This window comes from Pogona vitticeps, chromosome 5, assembly GCF_051106095.1.
Source record: "Pogona vitticeps strain Pit_001003342236 chromosome 5, PviZW2.1, whole genome shotgun sequence".
Lineage (NCBI taxonomy): Eukaryota > Metazoa > Chordata > Lepidosauria > Squamata > Agamidae > Pogona > Pogona vitticeps.
This window is the reverse complement of record NC_135787.1, coordinates 171,480,151-171,501,133: the sequence shown is the minus strand read 5'-3', so window position 1 is coordinate 171,501,133 and position 20,983 is coordinate 171,480,151.

The following is a 20,983-nucleotide window of genomic DNA, read 5'->3' as shown; positions in this document are numbered from 1 at the left end:
GTGTCCGCTTTGTCCAAGCCTTTGCCACTTCAATGGGCCTAAAGCTTTCTCTTCATTTGTCACCCCAGCGCACCTTTTGTCTGAATAATTTCCCATTGGCGTTGTCCAGGGCTTGGAGTCGATAGCTGACTAGCCTCTTTGCTTGTACCATTATTTTCCAGCATGCTTGATACATCTGCAATAAATCCAGCAGGATTCAAAAATGGACTGAGGAAGGATGAGTGACAGAACCGGCTGATAAGGCTTGGTCTCCACAGAGACAAAAGCTTTTCTATTTCTCTTCAGAGGAGACTGTCAGGACCTTTTGCATTAATTTCATTTGATGAAGTTTGGGCCAGCTGTCTAGGGTAGCTCAAGATGGCAAGAAAGCGGTGGCAGGGGGTGGGGGAGCTCATAAGACACTCTGCCTTTGTCCTCTCCAAAATTCAGCATCAGAAGGATAAAACATGTTCTCTTGAATAAGTTTGGTTGAATAAACTGAAGTTTTGGAGTAAAGAAGAAGGGGGCTTAATTTTGTTTCAGAGCTCAGTACTAGATACTATATGTTGTCAATGCCAGAACTCGCATTATGGAAATCCTTCGGACCAAGTATAGAGTGAAAAATATAGAGTCTTTAAATATTATTGATGGGCCTGCCCTCAAATGTCTCCCATTTGAGTATCTGTGGGCAAAAAGGCTAAGGAAAGATACCATCAAGTTGACAAGAGGAAAGAGGTACCTTTAGCAAGGGTGTTGGCACACCTTCTCTACATCTGCTCTCCCCCCCCCCTTTTTTTATTACGGCATGAGTCTGATGGCCATCCTTCCCTACGTCTCAAGGCAGTGGCATCCCTCACTGGAATGTGCCTTTTCACTCACATGTAAGGCAACTGTAGGGTGGTGGTGGGATTGGTGGCCCAGTGAGAAAGGTGGGAGTTCTGCTGTTGCCATGGTTTCCAGTCATGTCTGGTCAGCATTTGGGCTTTGCTTCTCTGTTTCTCCCTCTCATGCATCAGGGCATGTGAGGGACAGTCTGAGAAGAAGGAAACAAGAAGGATGGAATTATTTAATTTATATTCATTTGTTTATATTAGGCTGAATATTTAATAACAATCATTTAAAAAAAGATTTAAGACAATATTGGAAAGTTTTGACAGTTATGTTGTGGTAAGATCCAAGAGAACCCTTTTCGTGTTCAGCGAAATAATGGATGAGTAAATATTGTGGCTGAAGTCCAGTTGGCAGTCCTGATAAGACAGAGATACTGAAACAGTTGCTGAACAGTGAACCAGCAATATGGCACATGTAATAGTTTCATGGGTCTACTGCAGAGATGAGGAGTCATTTACATTCAGAGCTATGCCTAAAATGAACCAATGAAATGCTCAACAGGGTGCATGTTGGGAACATTCCTCCGCAACTCACTGGTTCCTTCATGCAATAATCAAACTGAAGGGGATTGGCATGTTTAAAGGGAAGTTGCCAGTGCTGCCAGCCCCACAAAAATAGAAAGAATGCTTCTGGAAATTTCTGTAGATATTAGTTTGTGTTGGAGCTTTTACAACCTTGTATGCTGCCTCTAGAAGGTGTGGCTGGGAGGGACCTTTCTGGGTTAGGGTGACTGTCAGTCTATCCAGAACTAATCAATTGTTTCCTACTTCCTCTGAATTCAATGACAGCCCTCTGCTGAGTGCCTCTTTTGACCTCTCAGCCTGTCTGTTGAAGTCTTTTTTTCTGGAAGTGGTCATGTTTCTCATTTTCAATTGTAAGTAATGAAACCTTTTATTCTTTTTCCTACTAATGTCTCAGAATGCGGGCTCAATCACACCTGCCAAATGAACCCTAGTTATACCATTTTGGCTCACTATTTGGATCTTTTCAAAATTTCCTGTTCACATGATGCACAGCTATCATTGATTCATTTGCCCCAACAATAAATGTATTTCCTCCTAGTTGGGTGTTTTTAAATTGTACTGATGATATATAACTTCATTCCTTATTGTTTCTGATTGTGCGAATGTTGTCAATGTATTTCTTTTATGAAAGGGTTGGGTTTCTGGAGTGTAAAGAAAGGGATGTTGTATGAACATTTCCATCCCCTTTTTTTAAAACCCTGCACTTCACAATACTTTGCAAGCCTCTTAAAACCCACTTCCTTCTTCCAATGCTATGCAAAAGGGATAAGAAAAATCCAAGGGAAGAACTGAGAGGGAGAAAGATGCAGGGAAATAAGGAAAAAGTGGACGAGTGAGTAAAGGAGTGAAGGGAAAAGAGGAAGAAAAGTGAAGGCTCATACAGCTCTATCAATATACCACCTTTGGTCATTTTTTTAAAAAGGGCAAGGGGGAGCTGCTTCTCTGATCAATACAAAAGTAAAGAGCAGTGTAGCCAGCTATAACAGTTCAAATAAAAGGAAATGAATGAACACAGTTCTAAACAATGTAAATGCTCCCAGCAATTGTGATCACTGAAAAAAATGTACAGTGGTACCTTGACTTAGGAACGTCTCCACTTGCAAACAATTTGAGTTACAAACGGCTCCGTTCGCAAAAAGTTGCTTCGATTTGCGAACGGAGCCTCGACTTACGAACAAAAAAAAGAAAAAAACTTTCCTGCCTTTTTAAAACCTAAGTTCATGTTAGGTCAAAAGAAGAAAAAAAATAAAAAATTCTCCCCCTAATGGTAGAGTATGGATTAACCGGCTTTGCATTAGTTCCTATGGGAACTAATGCCTCAACATACGAACGAAAAACAGCCTGAACGGATTAAATGATTTTCAATGCGTTCCTATGGAAAAGTTTGCCTTTACTTACGAACTTTTCAACATATGAACGCTGTTCCAATACGGATTAAGTTTGTAAGTCGAGGTACCACTGTATCAGTATAAGACTGGGATGAAAAGAATCAGTATAACTGTGGTTCTCTTCTTACGTGTCATTGAGCCCGGAGTTATTGAGACTATAAGTGCCAATTGATGAAGAAAAGGGATGGGTTAACCTAGGGAGCTTGAAGCACTTCTGCTGCACAGCCTGAGGAATTTTATCAAGATTCAAAACTCTACAACAGTGTACTGCTGCAATAACAAAAAAGCAGCAACCAAAAAATCTAAAACAAATTAGTTTGAGAAAAACACATTTATTTCAATGTGAGATTTTGGGGTAGCAGTCCACTTCTTCAGACACATGACCACATTTGTAAAGGTCTACATGCGCATATGAGTGTATTACAGGCACTCGTGTTCTGTACAGTTGGGATATCACAAACATCTATGCCTTGAGCATGAGCAGAAAATACAATGTTAGATGTGGAGTCCTGCTTTCTGTTAACCACATAAGACCCATTTTTGTAATTAACTCATGATTGGGGGCTTTTGCCATGTCTCCATTTGCATGTTACATAAGAGCCTTGCTGGATCAGGCCAAGGACCTATCTAGTCCAGCTTCCTGTATCTCACAGTGGCCTCACTAGATGCCTCTGGGAGCACACGAGACAACTAGATACCTGTCTCCTGATACTATTCCCCTGCGTTGGTCAAGCTGAAGATATTTAAGGCATAGCTTTTTTGGAGAACAGTCCCTGTGGCTCTTTGAGGGTACTGTAGGCATCCCTTATGTATTGTCCCATTCTAACTTTTCAGGGAAACACTGTATATTTAACCACACTGATTTGCCTGCTGTGTGAAACTTACATATTCAAGGTTTGGAATCAAGAACTGTTCTGTCTGGTTGTGGAGAATTGCCAGATCATTAACTAGTTAAATGCTACTAGAGTAGGTGGTGGAAGCCTTTGAATGCAGCACATTTTTGTGCTTATAGTTATCGATGTTCTAAAGAAAAATAAACAGACTAACACTGAGGGGCTTATAAGTCCATCGAGTTCAACCCCTTGCTCAGTTCTTGCATTGATCAGACATCTGGACTCAATGGCCTCATAGGCCCCTTCTGACTCCATTATTCTATGATTCTATGACTACTGAAAACCTTTGAAATCATTGTGTATTCCCTATTTATCCATCTCTACTTACTCTGTTTATAGGACCATTTTTCAGCTGTATTATTCTGTTCCTGCAAAAGCAAAAATATTTCAGCATCATAAACAAATGTATGCTGTTGTGAACGTTTGTGGATTTCAGTCCACATTTTCAACCAGTATCTGGTTCAGAAATGCAGTGTACATGATGGGAAAGGAGCAATTGAAATGGTTATAATTTGTAATATGTTTCCAGTATGACTGTAACATTGTTAATGCAGGTAGTGACTCCAGTGGTAAGTTCCAACTGAGTAGAACCACTGAATCAGTAGTGATTTGGTGAGTCAACACCTATGTAAGTTCCATTAAACAGCTGATTGGCGGTTCACAAAGCGGCTTTCCTATGGCCGATCTTCGCTAGACAACGACGATTCTTTCCCATTGGAACGCATTAAACAGGTTTCAGTGCATTCGAATGGGGAAATGCTTTTCGCTAGACGATGATTTCGCTAAACAGCTATTTCAGTGGAATGGATTATCATCGTCTAGGGAAGCACCACTGTAATTACTAACATTTTTCACAATACAAATGATGCATCTAGCAGTATTACCATTACCCTGTTGGAAGTCAAGAACCGACCTAGTCCAGAGGTACCTAATCTTTTCAGAGAATAGATTTTGGTGATGCTCCTGTTTAAATAAATGACTTCTTAGATTTCACTCTTTTTGACTTTATTTTCTTGATTTGAAGAACAAAGGCTTAAGACTTCTCACCGCCCCGCCCCCCAACATCCCTTTCATAGTTCCTCCTAACACATTTTTCTTGGTTTTCAGGAGAAGGATTATCTTGTGGTCATCTTTCATGAACTTTTTCTGGAAACTCTGTAGAGATACTTTTCTTTGCAACCCTCTTGAGAGGAACTGGGTCCATAACAGCCCTGATGGACTGTGTTCTTCAGTCAGTTTTTTAAAAGTCTTACAACGAATGGGTAAAGATATAAAAAGGAGAACTTTTATAGGCTAATTTATCTCTTTTTAAAATTATTTTCTGTTCCTTCTTCCAGTTGACTTTTGGCAAAACGCTGCATCTTCAGCCAGGAGAAGCTGGTGAAACACAAAAGGGGTTTTGAAGCAAAAAGTCTAAATTACAGTCTTTCTGTGCCTTTTCTTTATCTCCACCTCCTCCCTTCACTCCTCCGGCATCTGCAAACTATTGAACAAAAATAAGCCACTGGCTGCACTACACATGAATTACCCCAACATCAAATGTAACCTTAGAATGGAGGCACACTTTATTCTTTTAGGCAAACTGGCTCCCTTGTCCATTCTTTATTTCCATGGCGTGAGTCGATGTAGCACTGTTACACAGACACACACAGACACACAGACACACACACGGGGGGGGGGTGAGAGAAGGAGGCCATTAAACAAATTAAAAGGATGGAGATGACTAATACTGTACTCATGGAATCTGCAATTTGATTAGTCTGGGCTTAATATACAAAAGCAATGCCAAAACAGGAGAGGGGTCGAAGTGCTCTTTAATAACCTTCTACAATTAAATTATGGTGATGAATTTCACTATTCTATCATTGTAAAAGAAGTCTTCTTATTATCTGATTGACTGTGAAAGAAAGTCAGTATTTAACCTGACTTTTTGAACATAGTCACTGCGAAGTGCAGTAGCCGTATGATTTTTTTTCCCAAACTGACCACACTCTCTCCTTTATTCTCTGGATCCTGCCCCCAAATAATCTCTCTCCGTTTAAATTAATGTTATGATCTCTGAATAAAGGCTTGGCCTCATTATGTAATGAATTTATGTCTCTCCCCCCTCCCCCAGCCTTTTGTTGAGAAGAGAAACTTAATGCCTCTGCAGAGGTAAGATCAATTAGCTTAAGCTGTTGCTGCCCCACTTTTAACTTTAGTTGCATAAAGCCTTTTGAACATATTCTTGGATGCAAAGACTTCTCTCAGTGCTTTGGCATTGTGTTACTTAAAGATCATCTACCCCTGTATGAACCTGCCTTAAGTTTCTTTAAGCTTAACTACAAAGATCCTGTTTGTATGCCCAGCTGTGGGAGCACCTACATAGGCAACAGGCCTTGTCCAGAAGCAGTGCTGCTGTTTGGGTAGAAAGGACACCCCCTACCAAGCCAATAACCCACTCCTCACCCCCAGTAGCAAAGCCATCAAAATCACTTACAAGCACACACTTTTAGTTCTCTACCTCCTGTCACATTTTTAAATAGGAGCACAGTGGGGGGGGAGTACTGTGCAAACCTTGTGCAGAGCATAAGTTGCAGAGTTTTGAATTTCTGGTTAAGTTCCTCTAGTTTCACAGCAGAATTGCAGGGATTCAGGGAGCAGAATAGTTTCAGGTTTCCCATAATAGTCCACTCCTTTTCTCATTAACTGACATTCACATTCTCAGTAACTCACTCTGAGACATTGTTAGGAGAAAGCATTCCATTATTTACAATAGAACAGATCAAACAGCAAACTGACAAACACAATGCAACAGACTCACTGACTGCTTCCAACAGACAAAAGAGAGGGGAAAAGCTCAGAGCTGAGGGGCAGGGCTTTCTTTGAATTCAGAAGCTGGAGGGAACTATTGGTTAGTGCTAGATAGATTGACAGTCACCCCAGCCCAGAAAGCTCCCTCCCAGCTACTCCTCCAGGCAACATGCAAGATTGTAAAAACTCCAACAGAACATTTTGACCCACATGGGGATGGAGAAGGTTGCAGTGGGATTGCCCATGGTACAGGAAATACTTTCCTTCACTTCCATGTGTGCAAAACAGCTGGCTCCTTCTCCAGACCCACCAGAATGGGCAAAGACTTTTTGAATTATTTAAAATGTTAACATTTATTTTTGTTTAAAATGGATTTTGCCCCTTAAAGTAACAGTTCGTACCTTTGCTCTTAAGTGATTATAATCAAAGTCCTCTGTCTCTATGGATGAATCGTCCAGTTTTTCTTATGATACCTGCATTTTTACTAGATCTCAAGTTTTTCTCCTCCAGGTTTGTTAATTTTGGTAAGCTCTTATTGAAATAGGAACTAAATGAAATTTTTGCCCATTCTGAGGACAGGAAACCTGGCAGGTGTATGAAATACGAAACCATGATGCTTTAGGCAGGGGTTTGATGAAGTTTACATTTTTGGGAGGGTTGGAAGGAAACCTCATGAATTCAAGGAAGAAGGGAAGTTGCTAGAGCCGTGTGGAAAATTTCTTTTGACTGACATAACTGTGAAATCAGAATGTACACTCCCATCCAACTATGTGCAACAGTAACGAACAGGGCATTCAAAAAAGCAGCATTATAACAGTGTAAAATGCAAGCCCAACATTCATTTTTAGCAGATGGTTGTTGTGAGAATGGCACTTCGGTGCCTGAAACTTGAGGAGTGTTTGCTAAGCCTTCAGTTAGACACTGCTCCCAAATTAATTTGCAGAGAACAGGCAGAACTGAAGAGAGAGAGAGAGAGAGAGAGAGAGAGAGAGAGAGAGAGAGAGAGGCAGCGAGGCCAAATAAATGCTTCCTTCTCCTCCTTTTCTTTCTTTCTTTCTTTCTTTCTTTCTTTCTTTCTTTCTTTCTTTCTTTCTTTCTTTCTTTCTTTCTTTCTTTCTTTCTTTCTTTCTTTCTTTCTTTCTTTCTTAGCATGCTGACTGATTTGTTCAGCCATACTCTGTGTTCTCTTCTTGGCTATCATCTGGACAATGATGGAGTAGTTTTGACGAAGCACTATGTTTAGAGTGCAGCAAAGCAGTGACATACAAAATAAAGAGAAATGATGCATTATGAATGCCTTCTGTAGAGTCATCATCTTGCTGTTTTCTGCACTTCTTACCTTGCTTTGAGATCTGTTTATAATCTGCATTTATGACAAACCTGCTTGTTGCATTAAATGTGTATATTGCAGTTTGCACAGGTTAAGTACCGTGTTTCTCCTCTGATTTTGTAGGAACAGTTTCCTTAACAAAGAGATGAAGTGATTGTATAAAAGATCACTTCCATATCAGAGCAGCTCGTCTCCTACTAGCATCTAGTAACATAAAATGTTTGCCAAAGTGCTGTAGTGTTGAATATTCCCTTGTCCCCTAAGAGGTGTATGAAGAAGGAAACTGGAGAAACTCACAGCTCGAATTTGCCTCCACAACATATATTGATTAAAAACACTGTCTGGTTAAACAGTGGGCTAGCTTTAAAGCGCCCCATATGCAAAAATGCTGTTGGATATGTTGTAAACTAACCTGCCATAGTTCCAGGAAGGAAAGGATTACACCAGATAGTTACTGGGTGCTGTCGTCCTTGTTCAGGCACTCTGTGGCATGTAAAGCTCCTCCCTGCTCTGTTGTCTTCTCCTCCTCTCTCTCTCTGCTCTAAATCCAGCAAGGAACTTCCCATGGCAGGTCCTAGAGTTTTCTCTTTCTGCAAAGACGGCTTGACCAGAAGGACAATAATCTGCCTTTGAACTGCAGAGCTGGGAGGGACCCTATGGACCCTCGAGTCCAGCCCCTCTGAAGCAGGCATAGTGGGGGGATTGAACCCCTAAGTCACAGAGCTATCCAGCAAGTCAATTCCTTGAATTCAAATTGGACTTAACATACATTTCTATACATGTGAACTGTTTGTGGTGAGCAAAAACCAAGCCTTGTTTTACCAAAGAGTGAATGAGGTCCTTTTTTTCTTTTGCTCCATAACAGGACTTTCAAGTTTAAACAAAAGGAAGAAACCACAAAAGAGACTTCCTTTTTAAATGTTGGTGTTAGTTTGTTGATTCCAGGAAGACAGCCTCTAAAACATGGATGAGTTGTATACATGAAGGAGGGGTACACAAAATGTTCATATTCTTTCCAGTTTCCTCTTTTATTTAACCTTTCTTTCATTTTTTTGCATTTCAAATATATCTTTCACATCTGAAAATACCCCCTTCTCCTACTATGTACGTACAGTAGACGAATAGCCCAACTCAGAGCATTTTCTCTCTGTCTCATGGTCAAAGATGGGGAACGTTTATTTTATGGCTCATGTAGCTCACAGAATCCCACAGCCATCATGACCTCATGTGACACATTACTTCTTCAAAAGGTACATGCAACATGGTTATTCAGTGTGTTTCTCTACTGCAGCCACTTAAATCCAATTAAAGCAGAGAGCTATCTAGGTAGCTAGATAGCTGGATGGATATCAGTGGTTTGGAGAGCACGTAGAACATCACATGTTGATGGCATCCAAGGATGTGATATAATGACTTGAAGCCTCTGCCCAGTTTACCCCACGGCATTAGAAGAGTAGGGTCATGCCCTGATGTCACAGCAAACATACACTAGGACCTCTGTATCTATGGGGGATCTGTTCCAAGCCCCTCTTGCAGATGCTGAAAAATGCAGATTATAGCAAATGCTATTTTAATAGTGAATGCTATAAATAGCATGTCATCTGGCCTCCTTTAATGGCCGGTTCTGGTGACTTCATCTTTAAAAATATATATTTCTAGCATTTTTCTTTTAATATTTTCAATGTTTTTCAGACCATGGATAAATGAATCAGTGGATACTGATCCTGTGAATATGGGGTTCCTACTGTATTTCCAATCACCTCCAGCATATCCCTTACACATAAAGCCATTTTCCTGCTGGCTTATACAGGAAAACAGAGGTCCCTGTCTTGGTTTCTGCAGGTGTGATTAAAGAAGTCCTCTCTTTTCACCTCCCCATAGGAACCTTCAGCTTGCAGTGATGCCTTTCTGGTCCCTCAATGTGTTGAAAACAGGCTGGGCTCTTGCAGTGATTATAAGAAATTCTTTAAATTCTTTATGCCATTCCAGGTAGGCTCAGCAATGGCTATCTGTTGTGAAAAGGTGGCCTCCAGTGTTCTGCCAATGTCAGAGAGACCTGTGTCAACCTGCTGCAATCAGGGTTATTTGCACAAGGTTAAACGTTTAACATTATGTGCAGGAGATGTTTGTTTTTTGTGGTCCTCTATGAATGTTTTCCTATTGAGCTTTCTTTTCTTTTATTCTGAGCGCAAGTGGCTTCTGTTGCTCATCTAAAGATGGGGACAAAGATGGAGGAGACTGCTATCTCGTTGTCTCGTGTGCTCCCAGAAGCATCTGGTGGGGCCACTGTGAGATACAGGAAGCTGGAATAGATGGGCCCTTGGCCTGATCCAGCAGGGATCTTCTCATGTTCTTATGTCCTCCTTCCTTCATCACTGATTCCAGGTATGTGTACACCTGCAGTGAGGGTATAGATAAGGAAGATGAGGTTAATATCCACCATCCTTGTACAACTGCCACCTGAGATGGCAAAGTTTTTTACATGTTGATTTCGAAGTTCTGGGAGCTGTAGTCCAACCCCACCAACACTTCCCATCGCTACAAATGCCAGGACCTGTAAGCCTTGTTTAGCCCAGATGCATTCATTCTGACCATGGATTATTATGGGCTGCCACTTTAAATTTCTCTCATACAGTAGGACCCCTGCATCCACAGGAGATTGGTTCCAAGCCACCCACCCACCGCTGATGCTGCAAAACAGGGATTATAGTGAACACTATTTTAATGGTAAAGAATGGTCTCCTGTAACTTCATCTTTAGACATATATATTTCTAGGGGTTTTTCTTTTAATATTTTTATTAAAATTATTTCATTATTATCAGTGGATATTGATCCCACAGATAAAGGGTTTCTACCATATAGCATTGCTCCAGGACTGCATTTCCTACAGGGCTTTACGGGAGGATTTCAAATGGCAGTCTTTTGAGTGCAAACTGAAGCCAGGCAGCTGACCCACCACTTTAAATTTCCAGAAGAGTATCCATGCCAGAAAACCCTGCAAAGACTCTTATGGCACCTGAAATAATAACATGTTTGTCTAGACTAAGTGATGCTGCACTAGGCACTCATGGGCTTTGTGAGTAATATGAAGAAACAGCAACCCTACTGAATGGTCAACTTTTTCACTCAAAGCACAGGAGCTCTGCTTCCTCCAAATATGTCCATCCAGGACTTTGCACTACAGAACACTATGTCAGAAGTCTTCTCATATCTGGAGCTGGCCTTCAGTCCATCTTCCCAACAAAACAGGAAATTTACAGCATTGAATATATTATTTAATCAATGGCATGTTCTAAACCTCCCAGAATGGCTTATTGTACTAATGGAGTGAATATTAAGCAAGCAAGCAAACAAGGAAGTAAGCGAACAAACAAACAGTGGCATGTTTTTCGCACCCTGCAACAGAACACATAATGTGATGTGTTTTCCAGAGGAGTATTCATGCTAATTTATTTCAGCAAAAAACACAGAGGCTTCTAGCATCTTAGATTTATAACGGGTTTTGTTTAGCTTAAGCTTTCATGGACTGCATCCCAGTTATTTAAATGCCTGGCATGGGTGCACCCCAGAAAAGGTTGTGCCAGATAAAATTCATCTGTCTTGAAGGTGACACAAAAGTATGTTGGTTTTGATGGGAAGGGCCTTCTTGGGCAACACAATTTGGATGTTTGGGCCCCTGTTTGGGACCAAGACCAGAGTGGGGGGCAAAGAGTAAACCTCCCCTTGCTTGTTATGATGGCAAGGCTTCTTGTGCTGATAAATTGTAAAAAATAACCCTGCACTCAAGGGGATAACCATGGGATTAGTCCCATATAAGATAGTTAGTATAATTTGCTGGGATTTGGTTTGGCAGAGTCTCTTATGAGAAAAATACTTAAAAATATCAATAAACTTCCTCTTACTATGCAGTGGATAAAAATGGTCTGGGCAGGAACCTACAGAGTCGACTGAACTATAGTCTCCCTTAGTAGACCACCCATTATTTGTTAGTTTACCTCAATTGGCACTTATTTGTTTCAATACATTCACTCAGAGACTCTGGAAAATTAGAAAGAATAAAATGTTTCCATTTACTTACAGTTCTTCTTATATGAAAACAAGCATACTTTGTGGAAATGTCATTGTGTCACATTGCTGAGCTTAACTGCTTATTTTACTTCGTTATTAACTAACTCACTGGTTTCATTGCTGACAGAACACCTCACTCTAACTGTGTTCTCTTCTTACTCTGCATCTCTAACATGCTGACAGAACACTAACAGAACTCTTATTGGAAAAAAGGCACGCACACGCACACACACACAGACAGACAGACAGACAGACAGACACACAGACACAGACACAGACACAGACACAGACACAGACACACACACAAAAAAAAAACCTGAGGTAGAGATGGAACTATTGGCTGTTACTGAGTTGAGTGACATTTACTACAGCTCCCTCCCACCCAAAACCTCTAAAAGACATCATAGGAGGTTGTGATCTAGCCAACATAATGAGGAGTTTAAAGTCACATTCTTTCTCATGGGCTTCAGGTTCACCTAAGATTGCAAATTTGGAAACACACAGTTTGCATTTTCAAGAAGACTTGAATGGCTTTGATAAGCAATCAGAAGAGATGCAAAAGATGTTCTTATAGTTTAGGATTAGGTACACCGTCTATGAGTAGAACATCTGATGTGGCGTTTTCAGTTCTGCAAAATAGTTTTCCTGGGGGATCTCCCTCCAATATACTTCTTTCTTCCCCCCCCCACACCCGTAGATGCCACACAGCTCGATATTACTAGAAAGGCCAACCGTTTGCTGCTTCCAGGGCTGGTTGCCAGCAATGGTCTCTAGAGCAGACAGGAGAGAATGTGGCGGCGTGTACTGAATGGTGGGCAGCTCCCTCCCTCAACGCCCTCTCCTCCTGACCTCCCTTCCCTCTCCTTGGAAGCAAAGCACAAAAGGAAATTCTACAGTTCAAGACAGTTCCATTTGTCACAAAGTGGTTTTGGCTGAACAGTTGCGTTCTGTGGCGACAGGGATGGCTCATTTGGGCTGAGGGCGGCCCACAAGTGGGTTTCTTTCTTGTTCCTCATTGCTGGAGGCTACATCCAGCAGGACATGCCAGATTTTAAAAAATTTTTCTAGCCTAGCATTGTGGGTTGACACATGTCAGATGTCATTATTATTATTTTTTTAAAGCAATCTGATGTTTGCCTGAAAGGTTTTGTACTTTGAAACTTGTCATTTCTAAATGTATGCTGACCAAGACCTTGTTGTCTACATATAGAACAGAAAAAGTTACTTTTATGGACTACAGTTGCCAGATTCTGACACAGAGATGAACAAATTGGTAGAGTGGAGACTGTATTGCTTCTGTTTTAGAAGGGGTGTGTGTGTGTGTGTTTTACAGGTGAATAATCTGTTATTATTTATTTATTGGATTTATACCCTGCACCATCTGGCAACCAGGCCACACTGGGAAGCTAAAAACAAGACAAACAACAAACTATCAAACACGATAAAAATAAAGTAATACATACATTCAACAGGTACAATAACTAGTAGGATAAATTAAAACAGATGGCTATAAAGATGATAAAAAGGATGATGAACAGATGGCAAAAAGGATGATAAAAGGGAAGCTGAGATATCAAAATCTTAATGCTCAGGGAAAGCCTGGCGGAAGAGGCAAGTCTTCAATGCTCATTTGAACCCATCCAGCGAGGGTGTCAGGCGGATCTCCATAGGCAGATTCTTCCACAAGCGAGGGGGCGACTGCCGAGAAAGCCCGGCTTCTTCTTCTTTCCCTCTGGACCTCCTTCAAGGTTAAGGCCCTCAACCACCCTGCCTGTGAAGAATGGGTATTAAGGACAGATCTGGCTGGGAGCAGGCGTTGTGCTAGGTACCAAGGTCCTAAACCGTTTAGAGCTTTGAATGTTATCATCATAACCTTGAAAGTTGATGCGGAAATGAACCAGTAGCCAATGAAGGGAGGCCAGAATCGGGGAGATGTGCTGAAATTTCTTCACCCCAGTTATTAATGTGGCCACCAAATTCTGGACCAGTTGTAGTCTCCGCATCATCCTCAAGGGTAGCCCCACGTAGAGAGCACTGCATAGTCTATTCTTGAGATTATGAGTGCATGAATCAGAGTCGTGAGCGCCCCTGTGTCTAGATAGGGACGCAGCTGGGCAATCCTCCCAAAATGGAAATGGGATGCAGGGACCACCTGGGTTACAATGCCCAAGCTGCGAACCTCTTTCTCTGTGGGAAGAGTCGCTCCCCCAAAGGAGAAGAGGGGGTTTCCCAACCCGCTGATGCCAGGGCCGCCCAGATTTCTGTCTTGTCCAGATTCAACATCAATCCATTTGCCTTCATCCACCCCAGAACAGTCCCCAAGCAGCATTCAAGGGACGGAACAGCATCCACTACAGCTGGAGAAAAGGAGAGGTAGAGCTGGGTGTCATCAGCATACTGATGACACCAAGCCCCACAACTCCGGATGGCCTTGCCCATTGGTCTCCTATAAATATTAAATAGCACTGGTGAGATGATTGACCCCTGCGGAACCCCACAGTTGAGACTCCACGGGGTGGAAGTCATCTCACCAAGCTGCACTCTCTGGAGACGGTTCCCCAAGAAGGAACAGAACCATGTCATATTGAGCCCTCCGATCCCTAGCTCAGAGAGCTGCCCCAGGAGGTTACCACTGAGATATCAAGGAGGACCAACAAGGACATATTGCCCCTGTCGGCCTCCCTCAGGAGGTCATCCTGCAGGGTGACCAATGCTGTTTCCATAACATGCTGCAGCCTAAAGCCTGGAGTGTATCGAGGACACCAGTTTCCTCCAGGAGTGCTTGGAGATAATCAGCCACCACCCTCTTGACCACGTTACTCAAAAAAGAAACATTAGTGCTGGGCCTATAATTACCTATTTCATCCGCTGCCAAATTAGGTTTCTTTCGAATGGGCCTAATGAGTGTCTCCTTGAGGGCAGGGGGAACCATGCCCTCCTGGAGAGACCCACTAATTATTGCAGTGCTACCATTCTGTTGTTAGGATATAATTTTTTTAAGATGCATTGTTTTTATTTGAATAAAAAGTTTGTAATTACATGCAGGTGGCACTCTCTAAACACGGAGCTTGTTGAGGTTCTTCAACCTCTACCTTAAATTTCTTTCTCACTTAGTTCTGTGCCAGATGTTGTCCAGTTTTCCCCCACATCAAAATTTGGATTATTCTGCCCATATTGTCCAAAATTTCAGGGTGGAGGTGGTTCTTGTGTACGCTTTTGAAATATGTGTTTTTGTCTCCCACAGATGTTTTGGTTTTATGAATTCTGAGGTAAATTTCAAAGATCCTCAAAAGGAACTGTGGGGAAAGTAAGGAGTTTTTAAAACTCATAACATTTCTTAGAGGGAACCCATATGCTCCTGGAGTGAATCTGGTGTTCACTTTTCATTGCATAAATGAGGGACATAGAAAGAGTCTCTCTAAAAAATTTGAGGCCTGTGAACACATCCTGGCACCCCCTAGGCAACAACAGCACTATCTGGTCTGATCCTTCCACTCTGGAAGCAAAGTGGATTGCTTTTGACATAAAGGAAGAAGATTGCACAAGTGTGGCTTACAGTAGTACTAAGGGAGGAGGCTGGGGCTGCAACTCAAAAGTAATGCACCCTCTTTGATGTAGACAGCTTCTAGAACATATTTAACATGATCTGATGGTTTTCTACATTCTTACAAACTTATCAGGTGACCTAAAGCCATCTTATGGACTTTGCTCACATTGGATAAAGGGATTTGTAATTTACCTTCCTGGAATTTAAATTTCAAAGGAAGGTTTTTCAGTATTTTAACTTCCAGTAGCTACAATATCAAGTACACCATTTATTAATAATGATCTCAGTTTTTCAGGTACTGATCTTTTAACGGACAAAATGGAACTATATATGTATAAGAATAAAGTATTAGGATTCCTAAAGCTTTTGCAAAGAAAAAAAATTGTTTTAAAAGATGGACTCAAAATAGATAACTGAGCATGCTTAATGACCACACATATTTTTGCAGAAAAATAGAAAACAGGGAGCAGGGGTGGAAGAGAACTTCCTGAACAGGATTTCTTCATACAATGACATTTTGTTGCAAGTACCACTTTAAGCATTATGGCTTGTATCCAGGTGCCTGAAATTTGGGTAGAAGGAGAATCATATAAGCATCCTCCTGCACCAACAGGCTCCTTGTTCTGTATGATGACCAGTCCCAACCAGTGAGAGGACAGGAATGTGACACAGAGACTGCTGGAGAAGTCAGGGCCTATATCTGCAATTTCCTTTCCACCCTGTGTTTAGAAATTAGGATACTAGCCAATGATTTTTATGTTAGTGAGACAGAGATGGAGATAGGTACCATGCCTGGGGATGGAAAGAATACTCACTAAATGCCTCACTTTTGCCAGTTTTGGCTACCTCAACATAATGAGATGCTTTGACAAGTAATAGTAAAGCCCAACTGAGGGTAAGGCAGTGTTCTCTTTTCCTCTTTGAGATTTCTGTAATTTGCACTTCATGTTTCTGATGGTCTTTCCTTTGAGAAGATAAGCACCTATGCACACACAGAGAGCACAGAATGACTTGGTGATTGTTAAAAAAAGATGTCAGCAACCCATTTAGTGCTTCATATTCTTAAACAAAGCAGCAATCGTTTATATAATTTGTGCAATCTGCGAATTGTGTGATATAGGCAGTTCTGCACAGAAATAGGATTTCTCCACAAGCCATTGTTCTCACCCATGGGAGACTCTGTTGAAAGATCCAGGAATGCTGACTGCAAGTCACTGGCATCATGAATAGAGCAGATTATCTAATGACCTAAGGTGCATGCAGATCTCTGTGTATACTGAGTAATAAAACAGCTACTGTATGAGAAAGGAACTTTAAAAGCCCATTTATGCGCAAAAATCAAAGCTTGGAAAAGTGACCATGCTGGCTTGGTGATTTTGGGAGCTGAAATTTGGTACTGAGAGCACACCCAGGGCCCTTATTTTTATGTTACAATGAGTCAAAGAACAAGCTGCGGTGACGCTGGACGATGTGAGTTATGTCAGGATATACCTGGGGAAGGATACATGTGCCTATTTTGCTTTTATCTCTCTTTCAAAACACAAGTTCATTCTACTCTCCTGCTTCTGTTTGTGAGTGAATAATTTTTAAAGGTTTCTATGGAAACTTCTGCATATTCTTCCATGCAGTTTACACAAAAGCTTTATCCTTTAAACGTATGACTTTTGGTACACAATTTCCCTACGGACATGATGTTGCACACATGTTAACATTAGAACTGCAGTGCAGTATGCTAGCCAAAGGATAAATTGCGTTATAATTTGTTAAACCAGGAAGCATGAATTAAGAGTGTTATATTTATTGGGTGGTAAATTTGTTGTATAAAACAGGTTTGTATGTTAAACCAGGAGTGGCATGGCATTAGGTTAGTGGCAGCCATGAACACAGACAGAAGCTACAGGCTAAAATCCTGTTGTGGAGCTCCCAGGGTGTAATGGTTATGATGCCATGATCAGCAACAAATCACTGCTGATTAAAGGTTTTCTTTGGGGAGCATGCAGTTTCTTCACATTGTGTATGAGTTGTGTAGATCTAGAAATCACCTTTAATCAGCAGCCATTTCCGTTTAATCAGTGGTGATTTGCCACTAACAACGATGTCATTCTGTTGTGTCAACAGAGATGCGTAAAAGGATTTCAGCCATAAAATCCTGAACTCACAAACTTCTTGTTACATGCTGACTTGATCAGAGAGAGGCATGTGTGCCACTCAGTACATAACAGTTTCCACATCCTTGGGTGGGTGGGCATTCCATTCCTCCCTTGTGGGTTCAGTATAGGGAGGCTAGGCTGAGAGGCAGGGCTGGCCAGCCTCTCAACACCAAACTTCAAGGGCCATATTCAAATGGGCTCACAAGGCTTCCCAGGATGTGAGGATGTCTCTGTGTTTCTTTTTTCTATATTGTGTCATGGACATGGTACATACCTGTCAACCATCAATACACTAAACCTCCTATGACTTCCTGTCGTCATCAGAACTCAGACAATGTAAGAATTCTGGAATTTTGGCTGATCCAAAACTGTCAGTTACAACAGGCGATATTTAAATTAAAATATAAACAAAACAAAGTTTGTCCCCATATGAAATATCTTTCTGTACTTCAGTTGCAGTGCATTTCTGCATTTTCTTCAAATTCTTGTTTCTGTTGGGGTTTTTGCAACCTCATGTGTCATGGCTGTATTTTGTGCAGCTGGGAGGGACCTTCTGGCCTGGGATGACTGTCACTAACCAATCATTCCTTCCGGCTTCTGAATTCAAACATGCAGATTCATTAGGTAGGATGCATTTCATCTAGTAACGAGTCTTGAGATGTAACAAAGATTACTTGATTGGGACAGTCATACCACATAAAATTCTGGTCTCTTTCCCATAATACAGTGATATTCTGAGTGAAAACATTTGAGACGGATCCATGCCAAAAATATGCTGAAAGTAACACCATTCCAAGTATCTAATAGATTATCTTGTGTTCTCTTATCTCCGTTAAATAATGTGTTGAATAATGAACTCAGCTTTGCCCAATTTCAGCACTGGACAATTTTCTCCTATTTGAGAATATGGTCTGTTTTTCATAACTTTGCTCTGAATTCCTACAATGTATGAACTATTGACTACGTTATTCTGGAGAACCTTCCCTAGGAAACAGGGAATTATGGGGTTTTTTCCCCATAAACCCCTTCACACACACACATCATCTAATCCTAACCAAACTTTAATCTCTTCCCCTGCTTTAAGAAGTCTAGTATTTCAATGGGAAATTAAAAGGAAGTGACAATAGGGACAGGAAATCTGAATGGCCTGCAAATGTAAAAGAGAGTGTGATTTTTGTCACTATATTTGATCCCCAGCTTTGCATTCTTAGCATAGAATCAATACATTAAAATATAGCAGAAAAAAGGAGAAAGCCTTTTTTTAATGTAGCCCATAGATGCAGAGTATATTACATATTTTATGAGTTTCTCTTATAAACTACTGGTTTATATATTGCCACCTCATTAATTCACACAAAGCCACACATAAATGTTTGAATAATCTCTTTCTATAGATATAATGATCATAGCTTGTTGAGAAACCACACTGGTAAACTGAGCTTGCATCCCTTCCTTCAATGTTAATCTGAGGTAAGATAAGTATCCCCTTCATGGATTGCTGCCTTGTCATGGTGAAGGGGCTTGAGTAACTCAGAGAAACTATGGGCTATGCCATGCAGGGACACCCAAGACAGACAGAACGTAGTGGAGAGTTCTGACTAAATGCAATCCACCTGGAGCAGGAACTGGCAAGCCATTCCAGTATCTTTGCCAAGAAAACCCCATGAAGAGAAACAAAAGGCTAAAAGATATGATGCTGGAAGATGGGACCCTCAGTTCGGAAGGCATCCAACATGCTACTGAGGAAGAGTGGAGAACAAGTACAAGAAGCTCCAGAGCTAATGAAGTGTTCGGGCCAAAGCCGAAAGGACACTCAGCTGTGGACGTGCTTGGAAGTGTAAGGAAAGTCTGATGCTGCAAAGAAGAATACTGCATAGGAACCTGGAATGTAAGATCTATGAACCTTGGTAAGCTGGATGTGGTCAAACAGGAGATGGCAAGAATAAACATTGACATCCTGGGCGTCAGTGAACTAAAATGGATGGGAATGAGCGAATTCAATTCAGATGATTACCATATCTACTATTGTGGGCAAGAAGCCCGTAGAAGAAATGGAGTAGCCCTCATAATCAACAAAAGAGTGGGAAAAGCTGTAATGGGATATAATCTCAAAAATGATAGAATGATTTCAATACGAATTCAAGGCAGACCTTTCAACATCACAGTAATTCAGGTTTATGCACCAACCACCGATGCTGAAGAGGCTAAAATTGACCAATTCTATGAAGACTTACAACACCTTCTAGAACTGACACCAAAGAAAGATGTTCTTCTCATTATAAGGGACTGGAATGTTAAAGTAGGGAGTCAAGAGATAAAAGGAACAACAGGTAAGTTTGGCCTTGGAGTTCAGAACAAAGCAGGGCAAAGGCTAATAGAGTTTTGTCAAGAGAACAAGCTGGTCATCACAAACACTCTTTTCCAACAAAACAAGAGGCGACTCTACACATGGACATCACCAAATGAGCAATACCGAAATCAGATTGATTATATTCTCTACAGCCAAAGATGGAGAAGCTCTATACAGTCAGCAAAAACAAGGCCTGGAGCTGATTGTGGCTCTGACCATCAGCTTCTTGTAGCAAAATTCAAGCTTAAACTGAAGAAAGTAGGAAAAACCAATGGGCTAGTCAGGTATAATCTAAACCAAATCCCTTATGAATACACTGTGGAAGTGAAAAACAGAGGATGAGATTGTTGGATAGTGTCATCGAAGATACCAACATGAATTTGACCCAACTTCAGGAGGCAGCGGAAGACAGGAGGGCCTGGTGTGCTCTGGTCCATAGGGTAATGAAGAGTTGGACATGACTAAATGACTAAACAACATGATAAGTATAGAACAAAAGACCAGGTGAAAGGCCAGTTCAAGTCTAGTGTCCCATTCCCACAGTGGCCAAACACATTGGCTTTTAGGAAGCCCGGAAACAGGTTGTTGTTATTGTTTTGACACCTATACTGCTCCATATCCTAGAGCACTCTCTGAGCAGTTTACAACAAAATTACGCAAATCACACCTTGCCTCCCAGTGAGCTGGTACTCGTTTTACTGACCCCAGAAAGACAGAAGGCTGAGTCAACCTCGAACTTGCGACCTGAACCCACTGGGATCAAACTCAGGTTGTGAGCAGAGCTTGACTGCAGCACTGCAGTTTAACCACTGCCCCACAAGACTCCTCTGTGAAGGCAATAGCATTTTCACTGCTGGCACAGCCAGATCCTCCTGCCTTTCTGTAAGCAGGCACAAGGGTGCCACCTCCTTCTCTTATGGTGTGGATACTGCTGCCCACCACCGCAATGGCCTTCTCCCTCTCCTGTGTACGCATGCAGGAATTGGAGGTAGGTGCAACCATGTCCTCTTCATTTGGGGTAGATGAGTAAGGTAGGCATGGGTATTATGGCAATGATGACCTTTTGTGG